This window comes from Mustela nigripes, chromosome 2, assembly GCF_022355385.1.
Source record: "Mustela nigripes isolate SB6536 chromosome 2, MUSNIG.SB6536, whole genome shotgun sequence".
Lineage (NCBI taxonomy): Eukaryota > Metazoa > Chordata > Mammalia > Carnivora > Mustelidae > Mustela > Mustela nigripes.
Window position 1 is genome coordinate 164,135,446 of NC_081558.1, and position 13,673 is coordinate 164,149,118.

A 13,673-nucleotide genomic window follows, 5' to 3' on the forward strand; every position below is an offset into this window, starting at 1 on the left:
TGGGTTAATACAAAGGAACAAATGATTTTATTCAGTATTTGTCTCATGGCCAATGATTTTAAGCCATAGAAAGATACCCTGAGAAACCCAAGATTCCTTGAGTACAAGTCAATGCCAGTGACCACAGTGGAAGTATTCTGTAACCTTTCAACAGTAGTATGCTGATAAATGTTTAACAGTTCCGGAAGGAGGAACTAGGGACTTGATTCGTAGGGTTTGCCGATTTCTGTGATGTAAATATTCCCATCAGAGCTAATTTCAAACTATCAGTGATTTAACGAACAGATGGCAAAACTCCTGAAAATGCACCAGTTGGCCCCCGCAAGCTAGTCAAACCATTTTCCGGCGGACTGCCTTTAAGACTCCAGAACTGAAGCACAAAACTCACGGATACAAATGTAGAGCCTGCCAAAGATGACAAGATAAACACTCAGAGGTTTTTCTGTCCATCATCTCCTGGAAAGCAACTCATTTCACCTGCAGAGAATTGTTAATTTGAGCTAAGGAGACCTTCTTCTCCCTTTCCATTTGCTACATTTAATTATTACAGAAACACAGACCCCATTATTTAGGGGGGAGTCATAGTCATAGCTAGACCTCAAAGAGAAACCTAAAGACTTGGGTGATGTATTTTGTTCCTATTTCTAAGGGTATATTCTTACCACTTAGATAAAAGATCTTAGATCAGGTTATACTGAAGTTACCTACCATTATAAAAGGCTTTCTAACATGCATATCTCTCACCGACTGAGTCTGCTTGCCTACTCAACAGCATTAATATTCCAATCTGTTCTATTTCCAACATGCAATTTGCTTCTTATTTCTCTTTTTGGCAGATTCTGTTTTTCAACAGAGATAGGAAAAGTTACACTGTTTCTCAAAATCAGAATTTCCTCCACTGTTGAGAAAAGATTCCATGAGAACTGTGCAACCTAAAAGAGTTTGAAGATTGATGTGGAAGTAGCAATAGAGCTCTCGGCCCATGCTACATGCTGTCACATTAGTCTCCTCTTTTTGGTTACCCCCTCCTAACCCAGTTTTGCAGACTGAGAAACAACAAAATAAGAGCAAAACTCACTCCTGACCTGAGGTTGGAATGACTCATAAGCAGTTTATTCCTCGAGGGCACTTTTGGGACCCACCTTTGCGAAATCTGACATTTATCATTTAAATTCTGCTCTGAAAGCCGCATGTCATCAAACACAGGCCATCAGGAAATCATTCCCAATGATTTCCTGGAGCCTCCAGGCTTCACTCTACAGGATCAAATGGTTGAAACCTATAAAACCCCCATGAAAGAGGAGGAGCCATAGATTTAAGTTATGTTCTCAACCAGGAAAGTACTGTAGCCAAAGGTACAACATGGAAACATGGGAACATTTTTGCTTGGGTGATGACTGGGCACAGAGACATGGTGGTTGAGGCCTTTAGTGGTTGGGGCCAGGGATATAAGTTATCCTAAAACACACAGGACAATCCCACTTAGGAAGTTATCTTCCTGAAAAAATTTTTACTATCCCAGGGCACCAATCCACTGTAAGCATAAACTAATGAAACTTTATTAGTGAGATGCTGAAAGATTTTTTACATAAATTCATGCAAAAAGCCAACATAATTTAAGGAAAAGATGTTATAGAGAGAAAAGCTTAAATTGGGTAAAGGCTATTTTAAAACTATTGAATAAATAAGTAAGTACTTCGTACTTTCTAGCTACTCAACGTTGTATAGCATTTTCAAACGTTTATCAGTTAAAAAGGGTTTCATGTTATAGAAGGGCAGTTACTGCAAAAATGACAAGGCAGATGGCAAATATATCACCGCTTTAGGATCTTTTAAGTCACTTAATGTCAAATATTATTAAAGGAGCAGAACACATTGGGATATCACTATATTTCATTATAAAAATGTTTTTAAAATTTCACATGCTTACCATCTTATATTACTTTCTGTAGTACAAGGATAAAAAGTTAGGTTGTGAAAATAGCACTGAAGTTGTTTTGGTGCTTGCCTACTTTCAGCTCTTACTACAGTTCTGTCCCTAATGGTTCATCACACAATTTCTCTATAGCCTCTTACTTTATGACTTTTTTCCAATCTATTCCATAGTGCCTATTGCTTATTAAAGAATATAGCCTCCCAGGCCTTTTTAGCTGAGACTGAACATATGCCCAACATATAATGGGATTTCAAAATAGGAGATGTGACACTTTGTCACTATCATACCTTATGTCATAATATAGGAAATTAACACCATGCTTGTAATGCTGAGCTCATTCGCAAGAATCCTAAATCCCCGTTGTTTCCATCTCAAGAGTCTGTAATTTATCTTGGTGTGTTAATCCTACTTCAACAGGGGTTTTTCCTTTCCATTATATACAAAAAAGCTCTCTTTTTTATATACATAAGAGTAATACTAGGCTTGATTTTAGTGTCCACCCATACCACTGCTTCAATTTCCCTATACATCTTATACAAAATGATTTCTGAACTCAATTTATTATTCAGGAGGGTACTAACACCTTACTACTTCACTGTCTTTTAATATAGTTATATGTTTACAATCTGAAATATATAACTCATTTCAAAAAATTCTCTTTTCTGTAACAGAACATATGTATTGATTTTTTTTTTAAACTATGTAGTTAGGTTCTATTACTGCTTAATTTCACTTTGGTATAGAAAAGAAGACATTACAAACATTTGGTAGAAGGTAGCATTGGGTGTGATAGGACTGGGAATCACTGATTTAAGGTAACACTTACAAAGATGAGTTCTCCTGGGTCTTGCAGTGAGGCCAATCCTCGTACTGTGAAGAGGAGGCAAAATCAATGCTTATCAGTGTCTTTATTTAAACAGTATCATTGTTTCTTATTAATTATTCTACACTGAAAAATAACTGTCTTCCAGTTCTAAGAATATAGTTGATTACCACACGTCTGTCATAATGACCAAAACGAAAAACAAACAAACAAACAAAAACACAATACTAATTGTCGGTGAAGATGCCATTAATATGCCAACAACACTAGCTGCTGGTGAAGACAAAGAAGACTAATTGCTCTCATTCATTGAAGATGGGGATGAAAAAAGATACAGTTACTTTGGATGACTGTTTGGAAGTTTCTTTCACAACTAAACATAGTTACCATACAATTGTGTTACCACATACACAATTGTGTTACCACAAAATCCAGCAAGCATACTCTTGGCATACTTCTCGATATTTACCCATTTATGTCCACACCAGAATCTATACCTGAACGTTTGTTGCGATTTTATTCATGGTTATAAGAATCTGAAAACAACCAAGATATTTTCTCCATAAATGAATAGATAAACAAGCTATGGTACATCCATACAATAGAATATTAGGAATTAAAAAAAAAAAAAGGAATAAGCCAGCAAACCAGGAAAATACATGGATTAATCTTAAATGTGTATTAATACTATAGGATACCAATTATGTGACGTTTTGGAAAAGATGTAACTATAGAGACCATAGAAAGATCAGAGTTTATCAGGGAAGAGGGGAAGAGGAAATGCGGAATAGGTGAAGCACAAGGGATATTTTTAAGGCATATATTCTGTAGGTAATTGTGGATTCGCGAGATTATGCATTTGTTAAAATCCCATAGACTTTCATAGCACAGAGTAAACTTTAAACTTTGATGTATGCAAAACTTGAAAAAATTATTTAGGAGGTTAGAGGATTTCAGGATGAAATGCAGATTGAGACAAAACAATCTAATTGTACTATAAATGTAGGAAACAACCTTACTAAGGAAAGTCCAGGGAGAGGGGCTGACCTAAGTAATGAGTGGCATTTAGTGGGTACGAGAAGAATAAATGAAAGAAGATGGGATTGGGAGGGAGACAAACCATAAGTGACTCTTAATCTCACAAAACAAACTGAGGGTTGCTGGGGGGAGGGGGTTTGGGAGAAAGGGGTGGTATTATGGACATTGGGGAGGGTATGTGTTTTGGTGAGTGCTGTGAAGTGTGTAAACCTGGTGATTCACAGACCTGTACCCCTGGGGATAAAAATATATGTTTATAAAAAATAAAAAATTATATTAAAAAAAAAAAGAAAGCATAAGCACTATACTCTGGTTGATGAAGTGTTTACTACTTAGGTTCAGGTTAATTATCAGACCATTATTCATGTGGTATACTGGAATTGAACAGTTAAGTAGCTAGATGGCAGATGATGGGAGCCAAGTATCTCAACATGGGGAATTTAGAGAGAAGCAAAGGGAGGACACTAGATAATCTATATGGTAAGAGATTAGAGTTGGAGACATCAGTATAAACTCAAGTTTAACATAATATAGATACAGATGGTTACAACAGAAGTATTTACAGGGGAGCCTCGGTGGCTCAGTTGGTTAAGCGTCCGACTTTTGACTTTGGCTCAGGTCATGATCTCAGGATAGTGAGATGGAGCCCCATATAGATCTCTGTGCTGGGCGTGGAGCCTGCTTAAGATTCTCTATCTCCCTCCCAACCACCCACACCCCCCCCACCCCGCTCTTCCTCCTGGCTCTGCTCTAAAAAGAATTTTTTATAAAATATTTATAGGCATGTATATGCAAATTTTAGTTATTGCTTTAGTATAACACACATTCCCTTGCTCTGTAGGCTGAGAGGACCTAAAATCAAGGACACTCCAGGAGCAAAAAGTATACCTAGTGCCTAGATCTTGGTTTCTGATACCATTCTCCAATAAAAGGAACAAGGGCTCCTTGGAGAAATGGTTGATTCTAGGACTGGGAAGGAAGTATCCAAGATGAGCCTGGACTTAGATATAAAATACAAAATTATGATACTTTTAGAAGAAAAGTAAGACAAAATCTTTGGAAACTAGGGCTAGGCAAAAAGTTCTGAAAATATACTCCATAAAAGCAAAAACTTTGTAAAATGGACCTCATCAAAACTTAAAACTCTGTTTAATAAAAAACACTGTTAAGAGAATAGAAAAATAAAATAAACCACAAACTGAAAGAAAATATTCGTAAGCCATGTATCTCGCAAAGGACTAGTATCTAGAATACTTGAAACACTTTCAAAGCTCAACTGTGAAAAAGCAAAGAATTCAATAGGAAGATGGGCAAAAGACATGAAGAAACATTGTATCCAAGAGGATATATAGATGGCAAGTAAGCCCATGAAAGGATGTTCAACATCATTAGACATTAGGGAAATGCAAATTAAAACTGCAATGACATATCTGTTATAATCAAAAATTTTAAATAAATAATGACAACTAAAAAAAATAATGACAACATCAAACACTGATGGGGATATAGAAAAACGGAATTACCCACACATTGCTGATGGGAATGTAAAATGGGAAAGCTGATCTGGAAAAACGGTTTGGCAGTTTCTTTTAAAACCATAAGAGACTCTTACTCTCAGGAAACAAGCTGAGGGTTGCTGGGGGTAGGGGGGGGATAGGGTGGCTGGGTTATGGACATTGGGGAGGGTATGTGCTATGGTGAGTGCTGTGAATTATATAAGACTGATGATTCACAGACCTGTACTCCTGAAGCAAATAATACATTATAGGTTAATTAAATACACACACACACACACACACACACACATGTGGTGCACCTGGGTGGCTCAGCTGGTTAAGCCTCTGCCTCTGGCTCGAATCATGATCTCAGTGTTCTGGGATGGAGCCCCATATTTGGCTCCCTGCCCAGTGGAGAATCAGCTTCTCCCCCTCCCTCTGTCCTTCCCTGACCCTATTGTGCTCTCTGTCTCTCAAATAAACCTATAAAATCTTTTAAAAAATAAAAATAAATTAAAATATACATGCAATTACCATACTACTCAGTAATTGTACCTCTGAACATTTACATTTACCCAGAGAAATGAAAACTTACATTCACACAAAAACCTACACGGTAATGTTCACAGCAGCTTTATTTGTAATAGGCAAAAATGGGAAATGACCCAGACATCCTTTAATGGGTGAATGAATGGTTAAACTGTGGTACATCCAGACCATAGACTACTACTCAGAAAAAAAAAGGGGGGGGGGGAGAAAGAAAGAAAGAAAAGAAATGAAACTATTGATACATACAAAAACCAGGCTAAATCTCCAGAGAATTATGCTGAGTTTAAAAAGTCAATTCTAAAAGGTTACATACTGTTTGATTCTATTTATATAACATTCTTTAAATGACACCTTACATAAATGGAAAACAGTATAGTAGCTGCCAGAGGTTAAATGGGGTGGGGAGAGATGTGGATATGGCCACAAAAGGTCAACATGAGGGATTTTTATGGTGATGCGTCTTGACTGTACAAATGTTAATATCCTGATGATGATACTGTACCATAGTTTCATAAGATGTTACCAACGGAGTGTTCTAGGAACAGGCTACAAAGCATCTTTCTGCATTATTTCTTATAGCTACATGGGAATCCACAATTATCTCAAAATAAAGTCTAATTAATAAAAAGTCTAATTGAAAACCAGGACAAGGAGAACTTTTATTGCATATTCAAACAATTCTGTTAGAGACTGCGCTAGTACACAACCACCATGGAGGAAGAAATGATGATGTTCCCTTTGCAGTGAAAAGACTAGGGGCTTTGTCATGAAAGACCTTGGATCAAATATAGCTTGCTACATATGAATGGTGTGACCTTGGACAGCTTGAGTTTATGTGTTCTCACCTATAAAATACAATTTCTTCTAAGGCTCCATTGAGGTATTATCTAAATTAGATACATAAAACACCACGTACTTCACACTCTTGGTACTGTGCCTTCCACAGATTAAGTACTCTGATGCTAGCTATTGTGAAGTAAAGAGAATCAGAGCAATTATCTAGCAAGCAACTGTTTCTTCTGTCGCTGGTATTAATAAACTTGGTAAGTGATTCGGAAACAGATCTAAAACAAGGTATAAAGGGGATATAGAGCCCCGACCAGGCAAATACCCATTAACAAACTTGTATATGTGATTTTTTTAAAATGGTCAAATAACTTTTCTTTATTTTTAAAGTAGGATACGATTTCAGAGACTGGAAAACTTAAAAAAGAAACACAGATAATACCATCATGATTACAGAATAACTTTGTTATCATGATGATTAATCTTTTTTATATGCATATATTTTTAGAATACTGGTATTATGCTGTTTATACACAATTTTCAGAACTACTTTGTGATTGCATGACTATTTTTCCATGTCATTAAATATCTTAAAACATCTTTTTCAGTGTTGCTTTAATTAGAGCCCATATATACAGTGGAATATTAACTATGTACCACCGGACATGTTAGTTAAATCCAATTTCTTTCTATTACAGAAACTAATAGAAAAACTCTACTTACATAAAAGTTTGTCTAAGTTGACTATTGATATATTCACTAGTCTATGGAGGGGGTATCAAGGAAAAGAATACACTCTAAAATTCTTGATTTGCCTGCCAAGTCCCTCAGAAAAGAATGAAGCAGGATTTTTAAGAAGTTATTTTTCTGGAAGAAAGCAATTGCTCTCCTTGAATTAATTTCACTCTGACCACCATAAATTAATGCTCTTTGAAGCAGAAGTAATGGAAACTTTGGGAGAAAGCAAAAACACCCCAGAATCTATTACAACCAAAGAAAAGCATGTCAAGCACATTGAAAAGTATGCCAGACATTAGGAAGGTTTATTTCAAAGCAGTCAGAACATTCAAATGTCACACTGCCCATTATTGTGAAAGACGGTTGGGGCTGATAGCAAGCTTGGACTGAACTCCAGCACCTGAATCATTTGGGAGGTAACAGAGAAAAGAAAAAGGGGAAACATGTACATAAATTCAACAACTCATATTATAGATTCAGGGAACAGGTGTATAACCAAAAACAATAAGGGAGTGCATCAGGAAATAAGCCAAAATTAGGTTTTCACAGGAAGAGCATAAAAAGACTAGATATACACCCCCCCAACCCCGCTTGAAGAATATGATCTTTTTAAAGAAATCATCCTGTGAAAGGAGGCAGAACTCCTTAATTCCACTTTCATTTCTTCTTCATAAAGGAGAAAAATCTTTACTCTAAGGCAGAACACTATTAATAGGAAGAGGAAGTCCAAGATGGATGGAGTAAAGTGATAACTAAGGAAGGAAAATTCGCATTGCAGAATGTCACAGAATAGGGTCATTAATCTGACAAGCGGTACTTTGTGAAAAAGAAAGAAGGTAATTTCTGAATTTTTATGTATAGCAAACACGATGCAAGATAGAAGCAGTAACTTTGCTGGGAAGATGATATAACTATGAGCTGCATGTAAGATTTATCTGCAGAGATTTTAAACACTTGGATGTACAGCTTCCATCCAAGCACAGTCAATTAGGATGTTTGTATTGGTTGAGGGATGGGCATCTGCATATAGCAGCCCAACTGCTGTTCACTGAACTAGTTTTTAATAGACCAGGATCATGAACCCCACACATTTGAGAAGACTCCCATCAAATGTTAGCTTTGGCATCTGAAAGGACGAATCCTCAGTTAATTACCTTGACTTTATCACCAGAAATGGTCAATGACAAATATGTATCACCAGATACATGTATTACTGATGTATACTGAATATTTATGTTCTCTTAAGACTTGGATAAGGCCAGGTACTTTCCCAAACTAGAAGAATTTTCTCATTAGCTTTGTAGTCTTCGCTGATGTCAGACATTGGTGCTCTGTTCTTCTGTGACTCTAACAATTGATCTATAATTAGGATGTAGTTACCTAATCAGACTTTCTGGATTCATGGTACTTTTCACGATTATTTTAAGCTTTCAGCCCCATAGAATTTATGCTAAAGCCAAGCTAAAGAATTATCCCTCATCTCCACATACATATTCTTTCTCTGAGTAGGCCTTCCAAAAGTGAGACAGAGAGGCTATGGAGGAAGAAGTCCCCTTTTTTCTATTCTAGCCTGACTACAAAAACCCAGGGGGAATACAAGAAAGATAACAAACTAATCCTACTGATCTTCAAGAAAGAGAGTCCCAAGACCATTAATTAGAATCTATACAATGATGAAAAGTATGGATTGGTAGGAAAGGTGTTTTTCTAATTTCAATGGATCTTGGCTTTTTTCTTCAAAACTCTATAAATTTCTTAAGTTACTAAGCTATGCAAATCATCACAGGCAAAATCAAAATTATAAGTGATATCTATTGCTGTACGAGACTAAAATAAGAATTTATATTTACTGATATGTCAAAGCTCAGTTTCTGGTAAGGATTTCATTCATGATACAGCTTTGGGCAGAGTTGTGCTAGTCCCCAAGCCAATTTATTTTAAATGGTGGATTTTCTTATCTTCCTAACTCATTTTAGTTTGGAGATACCTCTGAGTTCACTCTGATACCTCTGAGTTCTCCAAACAATATCACAAATTAGCTAGCTCTTCATGTATGAATCACACAGAGATTAAAGAACTCCATGGTAATTTGACACATAGATATAAAATGTATTTTGGTTTGGTCTCATTCATTTCCCTCTTGTTTCTTCTGATACTTTGTATTTTAACTACTGTGTAGATACAGATTAACTACTTTAATCAATTTTATTATCCAATATTCTTCATTTACTTTTTGGTAATATTTTTAAAGGAGATAGGAGTAGGTATAGGTTAGAGAATTGTTTTGAATGTCCTTCCAGACAAAGAGCTGCCATTCTTCCCAATTCTCTTATAGTAAACACACTACACTTGAATACACCAAGGATGTCCTAAAGAAGTCATTCATTACTTATTAAGGCCATGTAATTGCTTTTTTGATGGGAACTCATTCCTTAATTCCCAGTTTACAAAGGCCATTTTCAGGAGGCAAGTTAGGATTTTATTATTTTGGAATCCTATGTCAAGCCATAGTTGAAGTGTTTATCAACAACCTCAAAAAAAAAAAAAAAAAAAAGGAGAATCCTGAAATAGCTCCCTACAGCTTATCTGAGTAATTCCTGGTTTTCATCCATCTGATTTCATTGAGATGAGGGAACAAAGAAAACTTAACTCTTATAGTACAACTTGAACCATATGAACTTGTAATTTTATTGTCTTACATTGTACACTATTATATATGGTAGTTTTGCTCCTGGAGTAGGTTTTAGAGAGGAACAGTTAATTGAGTGCCTATTAAGCACCTGTGTGCCGGGTGCAGGGGAACAAGGAAGACTGAAACTGAGGAAGTAAACACACAGTTACAATACAAGCTGAGAAGTGTTATGATGAGCAGAAATCCAGGAAGGTAGAAATGGCAACAAATTAAGCTGCAGGTTTTCTTTTCTTTTTTTTTTTAAGATTTTATTTATTTATTTATTTATTTGACAGAGAGAAAAAGAGGGAGCATAAGCAGGGGGAGGGGCAGAGGGAGAAAGAGAAGCAGGTTCCTTGCTAAGCAGGGACATCCCCCCCCAATGCAACAAGGGGCTCGATCCCAGGACCCCGGGATCATGACCTGAGCAGACACCCAGCAGACTGAGCCACCCAGGCACCCCTAAGCTGCAGGTTTTCTAAGTCTTCCTTATAGGAACCTTTGACCAGTTACGATGCATTAAAAAAAAAAAAGAAAGAAAGAAAAACGCACAACATTATGTCATCGCTCCCATCAGAAGGTGAAGTGGTTTTGTCCCCTTCTGTGGCACTGGGTGGGCTTGTGACTACTTTGACCAATATAATACAGCTGAGGCTGGATCATAAAAAGTGTTATTTGCTAGAATGCTTACACTTGGAGCCCTAAGCTACCCTATAAAAAGTCTGAGTACTCTGAGGTCATCATGTTGTGAGGAAGCCAAGCCACATGGACAGATCCTGTGTAGACGTGCCCACCCCCTAGTTGGCAATCTTCACACCCTGCCAGCCCACCTGCCCCTATGAGTGAACAAGTGTTTAGAGGAATCCAGCTCCCAAACACGGAGTCACCCCAGCCCTGGAGTTGTTACAGGATGTTTTTTCCTTTAGTGCCCATGGTTCTTGGTCATGCAGCTTGGAAGAATGAAGAGGCAGACCCAATGAAGAGTGGTGGGCAGCAAAGTGAACTTTATTGAGCTACAGTAAAGTTTACTGAACAATAGCACAAAGCTCTCAAAGAGGGAGGGGACCAGAGAGGGTGACCACTGGAGTTTCTAAGCCTACAGGTTTTTATGGGCTTGTTGGCAGGCTGTTTTAATCTGATTAACCCTCCCTGCATCTGTCATCCAATCAGGTTTTTGTCCTCTATCTACCATGTGGGAAAGGGTGAAGGGCTCCCTTCCTCTTAGGGCAGGGCCCTTGTCCCAACTACCCTCCGTTAAGAGTCTTCCTGCCTGAGTCCCTAAGCGTTACAAAGACAAGCTGCGCTTAATATGCTGTATTTGAGTTCCTGGCCCATAGAATCTACTATCAAAAGAAAAATTCACAGAGTTTTACTTAATACAATATTTTGAGTGAGAAGCAAACTGTTTGAAAACAGGGAGACTTTAAAACTGACAGTGGTATTGTTAGGTAGAAGCTAGATCTGAGCCACAGAAGGAATGCCCTAAGGAATTTCATTCATTGACCCAAAAGATTAGAGAGCCCAAGTCCTTGAGAGGAAAATGATTAGAGTAGGCAGTTGGTTAGAATAGGACAGGAGCTGGGGGCAAGGACGGAGATAAACAGGTTACACATTAGAAGGCCGAGGGCACCACATCCTGATGTTACAACTTCCCAGACCTTGGAGCTAACAGATCAAGAGCAATGGGTGCAAAGCATGGGCTCTCCCCTTCCACCTCTGCTCCAGACTCATGATAACACAGTTACTGTGTGGCTACAGCTCCCCTCCTCCATCCCATGGAAAAAGCCTACCCCATGACAGTTCTGATACAAATTTGATAGGGTCAGGAACTACCCTCACAACCGTGGAAGGAGTTCTCCAAATGACTGGAAGCAGCCTCCATTAGAACTACCGCATCCATGATGTAAGACCCCACTCACATACAAGAAAAGGATCCCTGTACCCTCAGGATAGTTGCCACCTCTGAGCCTACCTGCTTTGTCCTACCTTGAGAGTATACTCTCCTTAATAAACTGCTTTGTGCTTTCTACTCTGTTTCTGGCTATCTTCATTCGAATGTGGATCTTCACATAAAATCTTTCCTGGAAAATCCAAGAACCAGACCTCCATTCACACAACGCAGACCCTCCCACTAGTAACAATATGAAGCTCAGGTCTCCAGAGTTACAGCTCAATTTACAAAGCATGAATGAGAAAGTACATTGTTTTCTGTTGTGACTGGTAACTAGCAACTTACACTCCACTTAAGGTATAACCACTGTATAAATTATTTGTAGCTCACTGGAAACTGAAGAAAGCTTACATTCTGTAAAAAAGCTTAAGGTCAGAGTCAGTGATATGGGAAACAAAGGCAGAAGGAAATGCTTTGACAAATACTTGACATGGCAGATTATAACATTCCTCCAGGATCCTGTGAGTCTTATTTAGCCTATGAAAGTCTTTTTGGAACTTCTCTTTAATAAAACCACCATTTTGCACCTCAGCAACACACGGACATTCCAAAATTACAACATTTGGTGCCATGTTGGGTGCCACACTGGGCCATATTGGGCACCAAATGATGTAGTTTTGGAATGTCAGTGTGTTGGTGAGGTTGGTAGGGTCTGGAGCCAATGGCCAAGAGAAAGTTCTTGAGACACCTTCAGTGCAAAGTGGTGGTTTTATTAAAGCGTGGGGGACAGGACCTGTGGGCAGAAAGAGCTGATACTTGCTGTTCCTAGCTGCCCCAGGATCATGAAAAGCAAGTGACTGTATATCTTGGGGTTGGAAAAAGTAATATTAAGGGCCACACCTGCTACCTTTCTTGTTTGTCAGGACAACAATTAGCATTAAATCTCAGCTTAACACAGCTGGAGATGTGCTGAGCCTTACAGGGGAGTAAAGAGACTATACCCTAAAGAATTATATGATAGGAAGAATCAGGAAGCAATTTCTAAAGTGGATTTTGAAAGTTCTTTTTTTTTAATTTAAGATTTATTTGAGAGTGAGTGAGTGTGTGTGTGTGTGTGAGTGCCAGTTTTGGAGTGGGATGGGGGGGAGTAGAGCAGAGAGGAAGAAGAAGAAAGAATCCCAAGCAGACTCCATGCTGAGCACAAAGCCCAACACAGGGTTTGATCCCACAACTCATGAGATCATGACCTTAGCCAACCAGAATTGGATGGTCAACTGATTAAACCACCCAGGTGCCCTGATTTTGAAAGTTCTTGATCAGTGGGGATAAAAGGTACAATGGAAAAAGCCAGAATTCATTGACTTGGGGATACTTTATTAAGACTCAGGAAGGACCCAGAGGATAGGTAAACTCACCACGGAGGTAGCCCCTAGAAGCTTGGTAACTCTCAGTCAAGTGGAATGTCTAAATTTTCCTAGCAGAAAACAAATGAAGGAATTAAGTAGCTGAAGAAAGTGATTATGTGGTATGGATACATAAGGCCAGAAGACCCACCAGAAGATTATGTTCCACAGGGGGGCCCAGATAGCACACAGTTCACTAAGGCCATCAGGAAGGCACTGGTAAGAAGAGAACCACCACCCCTGAGAAATTCTGTGATGGCTTTCCTCTACATGCCAGAAATGCTGGTACTAGAAATAGTTGCATAACTGGACTGGTTAGCATCCCTGGAGATGACGGGGCCT

The 13,673-nt window shown here is 38.3% G+C and overlaps 1 protein-coding gene across 1 annotated transcript in view; it reads right to left on the reverse strand.

Annotated features, from left to right (window-relative positions):
- HHLA2 (HHLA2 member of B7 family) overlaps window positions 1–13,673 on the reverse strand; it is a 139,406-nt gene that overhangs the window by 113,601 nt on the left and 12,132 nt on the right. The window contains exon 3 of the mRNA XM_059388138.1: window positions 2,763–2,806. The gene's annotated coding sequence lies outside the window, so the exon portion shown is untranslated. The remainder of the gene's footprint in view (window positions 1–2,762; window positions 2,807–13,673) is intronic.